The sequence below is a fragment of the Lissotriton helveticus genome, chromosome 4_1, assembly GCF_964261635.1.
Source record: "Lissotriton helveticus chromosome 4_1, aLisHel1.1, whole genome shotgun sequence".
Classification (NCBI taxonomy): Eukaryota; Metazoa; Chordata; class Amphibia; order Caudata; family Salamandridae; genus Lissotriton; species Lissotriton helveticus.
This window is the reverse complement of record NC_136063.1, coordinates 34,164,687-34,174,652: the sequence shown is the minus strand read 5'-3', so window position 1 is coordinate 34,174,652 and position 9,966 is coordinate 34,164,687.

The window sequence follows — 9,966 nt, the reverse complement described above, 5'->3', positions numbered from 1 at the left end:
TAGTATTGACAAATGCTAATTCTGCGACCGCACCTGTTTATATGTACCCTCATCGATTACGAATATGAACTTTGCTATGTAAAAAGGGGCGACTGTAGAAAATTAGAAATATTGATGTACATAAGCAACGTTCATTTCCCCTTTTCTTTCCCACTCCTCTCCCTGTGGGCACCATGAATACCGTAAATTATTGACCGCATCACTCTGCCAGCAAGAGCCCGTGCCCATATGTACATGACAGCCATTCTAGGCACCCTGGCCCTTTTTGCCCGCTCATTGGAATCCCCGGCTTCCCTCCTGCGCGTATATTAAACCCTCTCCCTCTGCGCGACCCTGCCCTGCAAGGCAACCCTTCTGCTTGACCCACGCAAACCCCCCCCCCCCCCCATCTCCTCTTGAAGAGGCATCCTTCACCTCAGCTGACATAGCCCTCCCCAGCTGCACCTGACTGCCCCCGCTCTCTCATGTACGGGTCATAAGATCTCTCTCTCTGTGCGATTCTGTCCCTGTGCACACCCTGGCTTCCCCCCTCCCCTTCTCCCTCACACGAGCAAGTCATAAACCTTCCTCTTCTGCAAGACCCTGTCCTTAGGAGTCACGGCCGCGCCTGACCAACACCTCCTTTCCTTCCATGAATGCCCCTCTGTTGACAAGCCTTCCCTCCGCGCTCGATTGTCCACGCGGCATGAATACCACTCCTTTGATGACCCCTTCCCCCGAGTCCGACTGACCACGCATGTCCGAGGCCATCGCCTAAGCCAGGAGATACCATTTACTGCCCCTTATTATATGAAGTCACTCCTCTTCAAAGGACCCACTATTGATCCTAGCCTCCCCACCCCCTGGGCTACAATCAGGCGCACATCTCCTAATAATCAGCGGAACACTCAGCTGCATCATTGCCTCCCCTCTTATCAGCAGGTCAAGGGTCCCTATTGTGAACATATGTGGGGTAGGATTGACACGAGGATTATAGGGATGTCTTTTCTTTGTGTCACAATGTCCTGATTGTAATGCCAAGTGTTTTGTAAGGTATAAAAGAAGACGTCTCAGCTCACTTGTTAGAGCACCTCCTGAAAGACACTGTGTTTCGTGTCCGAAATGACAGGCTCTCCTCATGAGAAATAAACTCTGTTCTTGATTCCTGCTTCCAGCGCCCGTCTCTTTATTTGGTAATTATTCAGAATGGAAACTAAGAGGCGTCTTGCGCCAGCAGCCTGGGCATCGATACTAGTATGGGCTCACCTTTAACACAGCAGCAGCAGTGATGGTGACACACTTCTTCCTCGTTGAGTTGTGCTCCAGCTCCTTGCAACACCCAGTCCCTCAGAAGGCCCTAAAACAGCAGCAGGCACTTCCATAGAACTCTGGGGAGCTTGGGGTTGAAATCTGTTGTCCCTGAGACGTCAGCAGGAGGCAAGCTCTGTTCCAAGGCCTTGGAGATACATCACAAGTTGAAAATAATGCACACAAAGTTATTTCTAATTATGGGCGAAATGCGCAAATTCGCGGTACTCGAATTCGTGCGAAAGCGAATTAGCGTTCCGCAAAATCCGCAAATTCGTCCAAATGTTTTTTTTTGCGTGTTCGCAGGGCGCTGTGCGTGTTCGCGGGCTTTTTTTCACTGCAATGACCGCGATATTACCCATGCGGTCGTACATGGGCGCGGCCATCTTGTTTCACATGTTTGCATTGCGTATTTCCGGTTTCGGGCACCAGTTGCATGCTCGCATTGTGCAATTCCTACGTGCGGGTCTCAATTACGTGTTCGCGTCCGTTTTTGCGTGTTCGCGGGAAAAATATCGCGCAAACTTACCCATGCGGTACTCAATGGTCGCGGCCATCTTGTTTTCATTCATTTCTATGGTCCTGGGCATGCTTTTTGTATCCAGCTTGAATCTTTACCATCCTTTCATTGTTTGAAGTTTTTTTTTATCTCTTTTACTCATTTTCTATCCCTCTCTTTTTCTACATCTATATTTTGTGTTTTTTTCTACTTTTGGTTACTTTAAAACTACTTTTTTTTAACTCTTTCTTCTTTTCTTTATTTTTTTCCTATTCTTTCTTTTTTTTATTTTACTTTACTGTCCAGGACCACGGCAAAGGGAGCCGGCAAAGATCTGAAGGGGAAGGGTCCTGCACCCAGTAGCCGGCTCCCTTGCGGGCGCTTAAAAGGGGAGCATGTGACGGTCAGGGAGATTTTCAGCCCAGTGGAGGTGGCTGCACTGATCTTTTATGTGCAGCACCACCTCCCCAAGACCGTGGCAGCAGAGGCAGGCTCGCGTCAGGGTATGGCCTCCGGGAGCGCCGCCAGCTGTCGGCTAAGGTGTGCCGGGCCATGCGGAGGGAGTCGAGGGTCCGGCGCACCTACCATCAAGCGACGCACCGGTGGTCGGACCTCCTTGACCGTGAGCAGGACGTGCTCCACCTGCTAGGTGTGGAGATAAGTCAAGTCAAGTCAAGTCAAGTCAAGTCCTAATATTTATAGCGCACTACTCACCCAGAGGGTCTCAAGGCGCTTGGGGGAGGAAGTTTCGCTATTGATCAAACAGCCAGTTTTTGAGTGGTTTTCTGAAGGAGAGGTGGTTCTGTGTAAGGCGGAGGTGGGTGGGGAGAGAATTCCAGGTTTTGACCGCTAAGTAGGAGAATGATCTTCCTCCCATGGTGGCTCTTCGGATTCGTGGAATCTTGGCGAGGGCTTGATTGGACGATCGTAGTTGACGGGTGGGGGTGTAAAAGGTCAGGCGCGTGTTGAGGTAACTGGGTCCTAGGTCGTAGAGGGCCTTGTGTGCGTGGGTGAGGAGACGGAACTTGATTCTCTTGTTGACGGGGAGCCAGTGAAGGTCTCTCAGGTGACCAGAGATGTGATTGTGGCGAGGTATGTCTAGGATGAGTCAGGCGGAGGCGTTCTGAATTCGTTGGAGTTTTTTCTGCAGTTTGGCTGTGGTTCCGGCGTATAGGGTGTTTCCGTAGTCCAGTCGGCTTGTGACAAGTGCTTGGGTGACCGTCTTTCTTGTTTCGGTGGGGATCCATTGGAAGATCTTTCGGAGCATGCGTAAGATGTTGAAGCATGATGATGAGACGGCGTTGACTTGTCTGGTCATTGAGAGGGAGGAGTCTAGAATGAATCCCAGGTTGCGAGCGTGGTCCCTTGGTTTGGGCGCGCTGCCAAGGGCTGGTGGCCACCATGAGTCGTCCCATGCAGAGGGGGATGATCCTAGGATGAGGACTTCCGTCTTGTCTGAATTCAGTTTTAGGCGGCTGTTCTTCATCCACTCGGCTACGTCTTTCATCCCTTCGTGTAGGTTGGTTTTGGCGGTGTTTGGGTCTTTTGTGAGGGAGAGGATCAGCTGTGTGTCATCCGCGTAGGAGATGATGTTAAGGTTGTGCTGGCGTGCGATGGAAGCGAGGGGGCTCACGTAGACGTTGAAGAGGGTGGGGCTCAGGGATGATCCTTGTGGTACTCCACAGATGACTTCGGTGGGCTCTGATCTGAAGGGGGGAGGCGGACTCTCTGGGTTCTTCCGGCGAGGAACGAGATGATCCAGTCCAATGCTTTTTCTTGTATCCCGACGTTGCTGAGGCGTTGTACAAGGGTGCTATGGCAGACCGTGTCAAATGCTGCGGAGAGGTCCAGGAGGATGAGGGCCGCTGTTTGCCCGTTGTCTAGTAGTGTTTGGAGGTCGTCTGTGGCTGCGATGAGGGCGGTCTCAGTGCTGTGTTTGGCTCGGAAGCCGGATTGTGAGGGGTCGAGGGAGCCGTTAGACTCGAGGAAGGTGGCGAGCTGGTTGTTGACAGTCTTCTCTATGACTTTGACAGGGAATGGGAGAAGCGAGAAAGGGCGGTAGTTCTTAAGTTCGGTGTGGTCTGCTGTAGGTTTCTTCAGGAGGGCACTGAGTTCGGCATGTTTCCAGCTTTCTGGGAAGGTAGCGTTGTAGAGGGAGCAGTTGATGATATCCCGGAGTTGGGGTGCGATGATGGAGTCGGCCTTGTTGAAGATGTGGTGGGGGAATGGGTCGGTTGGTGATCCGGAGTGGATGGAGTTCATCAAGCGGATGGTGTCTTCGGTGCTGATCGGGGTCCAGGCGCAAAGGGTGGTGGTGGGGGGCTTCAGTTCGGTGGTGAGGGGAGTGAGTTGTTCGCCGAAGCTGTTATGTGTGTCAGCGATCTTGCTGTGGAAGAACGAGACTAGAGAGTCGCAGAGGTCTTGAGAGGGAGTGATGTCGTTGGTGCCGGCGCTGGGGTTGGTAAGCTCTTTGACAATGCTGAAGAGTTCCTTGCTGTTGTGGGCATCGTTGTCGAGTCGATCCTTGAATGCTGATTTCTTGGTGGATCGGATAAACTGGTGGTGTTTGCGGGTGGCGTCCTTGAGGGCGGTCATGTTGTCTGTGGTTGTTTTTTTTTGCCAGGCTTTCTCGAAGGTGCGGCATTTTTTCGGGGAGTTTTTGAGGTTGTCATTGAACCATGTGGCACTTTTGGTTCCTGGCTTGTTGTGGTGGTTTTTCAAGGGTGCTAATTCGTCGGCCCAGCGGGTGATCCATTGTGCGAGATGGATGGCTGCATGGTTTGGGTCCGATACTCTGGCAGGGAGGTTTTGGTTTAGCGATGTGGTGAGCTGGTCGGTGGTAATTTTGTTCCAGTTTCTGCGGGGAACTTGTTGTGGGTGGTGGTGTGTTGTGGTTTTTCTGTAGTTGAAGTGGACGCAGCTGTGGTCCGTCCAGTGGAGAATTGTGGCGTGATTGAAGGAGATGTGTTTGCTGGAGGAGAAGATTGCGTCAAGCGTATGTCCGGAGTAGTGGGTGGAGGTGTTTATCAGTTGTTTGAGTCTGAGATTGGCGAGGTTGTCCAGAAGGGTGGTGGTGTTGCTATCGTTGTTCTTTTCCAGGTGGAAGTTGAGGTCCCCAAGGAGAATGTAGTCCTCGGAGGGGAGGGCGTGTGGGCTGATAAAGTCTGTGATGTCTTCGCAGAATTGTGTGCGGGATCCTGGGGGTCTGTAGATGAGGGTGCCTCTAAGTGTTGTCTTGGGGTTGGTGTGAATCTGGAAGTGAAGATGTTCGGCGGCTGTGAGGGTGTCGTCGGAGCTAGTCGTGACGCGGATGGAGTTCTTGTGGACGATGGCGATGCCTCCTCCTGTTTGGTTGATGCGCTCCCTTCGGATGATCTTGTATCCTTCCGGGATGGCTATGGCTATGTCGGGCGCTGATGAGGCGTTCATCCAGGTTTCCGTGAGAAAGGCGACGTCCGGAGTTGTGGTGTCGAGTAGGTTCCATAGTTCAATGGCGTGTCTGTGGACCGAGCGGGTGTTGAGCAGGATGCACTTCAGGTGGTTGTTGTTTGGGCTCTGTTTGGTGTTTGTTGTTGCAGTGTGGGTTCTGATGCAGCAGAACTTGCAGGATTGGCAGGTGAAGGGTCCATGGGCGCATCCTGGGGCGGCTGGGTGGCAGTCGGGGAGTCGGCCGGTGTTGAGTTCAGTGAGGGTTGCGGCGTCATATGTTAGGCGGGTGGAGTGGTGATTACGGGGTCCAGGGGGTCTGGCGCTGGGCGCGGTCCAGGCGCGGACCGGCGTAGACAGGCTTACCTTTGGCGCGCCTTCAGCGCGCATAGGGTGCGCCCACTGCGCGTGAACGCTGCGCGTATGCCGTACTGCCATAAATGGAGATTGGAGGGGGGCGGAGCGAGGGAGGAGCAGCTGGGAGGCGGGAGCGGGGTGGCGAGTGGGGAAGGGATTGCTTGAGGATGCTGTAGGGAGCGGGGGTGGGGCCACAGGGGAGCAGCGGCAGGGAGCGGGGAGGAGAGATGGGCTGGGACACAAAATGGCACCAAACAACAACAAAAGGCAATGCAGGGCGAGATCGGGGCACAGGCTGGCACAAATGCTTAATTAGTGCAGCAAATACGATATCAGCAACAGAAACCAAGGCAGCAACTCAATTAAGGCAGTAAACACGATATCAGCAACAGAAATTAAGGCAGCAACTTAATTAAGGCAGCAAATACGATATCAGCAGCAGTAATTAAGGCAGCAACTTAACTAAGGCAGCAAATAGGATATCAGCAGCAGAAAGCAATGCAAGGCGAGATCGGGGCTCAGGCTGGCACAGATGCTTAATTAGGCAGTAAATACCATACCAAACAGAGCGAGGTCGGGGCACAGGCTGGCAGGGAACGATGCTTAATTAGGCAGTAAATACGATACCAAGCAAAGCGAGGTTGGGGCACAGGCTGGCAGGGCACAGAGTGGGGATGAGATGCGAGGACGGACAGGAGCGGGTGGAGCGACCGGATCTGACTGGGTCAGGACGGTCACAGCTCTTCAACGCTATGGTCAGTCCTTAAGTTCCAGTGGGAGGGAGGAGCATCTGGGAGGCTGGAGCGGGGTGGCGTGTGGGGAAGGGATTGCTTGAGGATGCTGTAGGGAGCGGGGGTGGGGCAGCGGGGGAGCAGCGGCAGGGAGTGGGAAGGAGAGATGGGCTGGGACACAAAATGGCACCAAACAACAACAAAAGGCAATGCAGGGCGAGATCGGGGCACAGGCTGGCACAAATACTTAATTAGTGCAGCAAATACGATATCAGCAACAGAAACCAAGGCAGCAACTCAATTAAGGCAGTAAACACGATATCAGCAACAGAAATTAAGGCAGGAACTTAATTAAGGCAGCAAATACGATATTAGCAGCAGAAAGCAATGCAAGGCGAGATCGGGGCTCAGGCTGGCACAGATGCTTAATTAGGCAGTAAATACTATACCAAACAGAGCGAGGTCGGGGCACAGGCTGGCATGGCACGATGCCTAATTAGGCAGTAAATACGATACCAAGCAAAGCGAGGTCGGGGCACAGGCTGGCAGGGCACAGAGTGGGGTGAGATGCGAGGACGGCCAGGAGCGGGTGGAGCGACCGGATCTGACTGGGTCAGGACTGGCCTTGGTGAGTAGCTATTTAATAACTACTTTTTTTTCTTCTGTTCTGTGTTATATTGCTAATATATGTTTTTCCCGAAGAGCAAGAATCCTGCAGATTCGAATACATTACAGGTAAATTAATGTTTAAATAGCTTCTTTGATTGCAGGTGCTTGCCTGCTCAGTGGCGTTGCTACTATGCTTACTTGTTTGCAACTTTGTGCTTATTTGAGAGCAGAACTGCACAATGCTAGAGAGACTAGAGACTGAAGTCTAGTCCTTCCTTTGTACTCCTGCTGCCAGTAAGAAGAGATACTGGTGGATTGATAGGTTGAGTATATTATGACTTGTTATTTAGTAGTAGGACTTTTTTTAGTGGTCTGCAATCATGATGGCGGACTATGTCTGTCACGTCGCATGCTGTTTAGTGCTGGCAGTCGTAGTAGAACCTTTTGGTTGTTGGTTTAGTTAGTGATTTACATAACTTTCCAAGTAGACGGTCTGCGAATCCAGCAAAACTGTACTATCTATTCTAGTTGACCAGATCAGATAGGTCAATCAATACATGTAGTGCAATTGTTGGTAATTTGTTTCCCCGAGATAATTTTAGATTGTGGTCAAAGAAATCAAATATTTCACACAAAAAATCATCCATGTTTGTGTTTATTTCATGATCATCAGCACCTCCCAGGGGCAAGAAGACTGAAACTCCGGTGGAACAAGGTGGGCAGGAACGGTCCTCTGCAGGCTCTTCTGCTGGCTCCAGTAAGTTGTTCTGTTGTTAATATTAATAATTATACTTCCCTAAATTTTACAGGTCCTATTCATTCAAAATTGTTTCCTAATTCTATTTTTTACAAAATAGTCTTTGATCTTCTTGTAGACTGTTTCTACATTCTTATCCTGCCTCTAACATCACCTTTCTGTGCTACTACTATTATTTACTATAATTATGAGTCGGTCTGTGTAGGTAGCTAAGCTTGCCCAGTCGGCAAACGGTGTTAAACAAAACTCCGATCCAGCAATAGCTCCAGAGGCACTGAGTGCACTCCTCTGGGTTGCCTTTGCTGTCTATTCCAGTCTTCTCAATGTAAGTGCTTTGACAATTTCCAACAACAAAATGTCAATGTGTCCAACAAGAATAATCTAGTAGTTGGCTTTTTTGATTTGATAGGAGCACATACCATACCGCTAGTGTTTCAGGGACTATTCTGCACATACAGAAGTATGGACAAGAGAAATAGGACATTATTGATGATAGGTGCAGTTCGACTTTCCACATACCTCAGTCCGAACAGAAGTTGAACCCCGAATCCCCTGACCGACTATCTAGTGTGTCTGACCAATGATTACGTTACGACCCAGAAGAACAGAAGAAGACTACCGCCGAGTCCTGACCTATCAGAGTCACGGAAACATGCCTGCACAGTGCAGTAGTTCAAAGTTCAAACCCTTCCGCTCACTCACTCGTGAACAAAAACCACACAGTGTTTGTTAGTTTTAAAGTTTTATTGTCAAATAAGAAATAAAACAACTATTTTTTAATTTTTAATAGCGCAGCATTGCGAGCGAGCACTGGTGATAAGATAGATGACGTTAAAGTTTAAACAACATTCCCTTGAATCAATCTAACTTAACCCATCAAATTATTAGAATAACTGTGCGGGAGCCCCCACCTTCTTTAAAGTACTTAAAGTACTGCTGGTGATGAAGAGTAGCTGGTGAATTGTCCTGTTGGCAGAAGGGCAATGGAATATTCTGTCTGTAATTATAAAAATGGTGCACGTTAAAAAGGAAGCATTCATCAGTTGTGCCAACAAGTGTAGCATTTAATGGCTAACCATATAAAAGGTTATCACCCTCCCCAAAACCGTCACTTTTTTTCATTCCCAATAATTAAAAATTGGTTATGTATTAACATTTTCTTTCATTACGAGACGACATAGGGGGTGGTGTATGGCATCTGAAAATATGGCATGTTTTTTCTAGACGTCACAACATCGGATGCGGCACCTAACACCATTGCCGGCGCCAGCAGTGCGGAGGGGTCCACTCCAGGTGATGTGGCAGCGCCACAACAAGTGCCACCAGAAGGCTCAGCGGCGGCGGACGGTGGTAAGTTATTATACTCCTTACTTATTGACATTTTTGTGTTGGCTGGCAAAGGAGTGTATGATGTACTGTACAGTAGACAGTACACTAGTACAAGTACACTGTACTGTTAAGAACAGTTACTAATTTAGAACTACATTTTTGCTAAGACAGTCAACCTTGACTTAGCCATTGCATTAGCGGCGGTAGTTCTCGGGTAAGCAATGGCCCCTTCTATGACTTCAACTCAGCTGGGAAACTTTTATCGTGAAGCCAAGTCATATCAGATGAACTTGAGGGATGTGAAGAACGAAAAGGGAAAGAAGGGTGAAAGGAAGGATGAGCGAGTCGTAACATTTATGACTGTAAAGAACGATACGTGTTTTTGAATGCAGGCAATGGTGGCTGATAGGAAGGAATCACATGCATGGCTGCTTGAAGCAAGGATGGTTGGAGGAGAAAGAAAAGATGACTGTCTGTGTGGGTGAATCAGAGAAAATGCATGTGTGGTGTGCATTGCAATATATCATTTGGGTCAAACTCAAATGAAAGTCAAGACGGTGGTTTTCCAAATAAAATGAAAAGGGTGTTAGTTGGTTGTTGAGAAAAAGTGAACTTGGTACAGTTGAGACATTAAGAAGAATGATAGACGTTTACTTTGGGAGCCTGGCTGCTATCTTCTTCTTCCTCATAGATAGCAGAGGTGTATGTAGTAGAGCAGATGCTCAGTGAATGAAGTGTTACTTTGAACAGCAGGTCCGTGCCAGAGTAGCAAAGCTGAGGAAATCCAAATACTAGAAGTTGTGATTGTTCAGAAATATTCCCTTGACTAACAGTACAGTAGTTTACTTGGCAAGCACAGCATCTATTGTCAATGTATTGTATAGTTGACATTATATCAAATAAAGTCCCTTCCTCCGGCAACTATGGGTACCACACTCACTCCCTATGTTAATAATTTTCTTTCAGCTGTG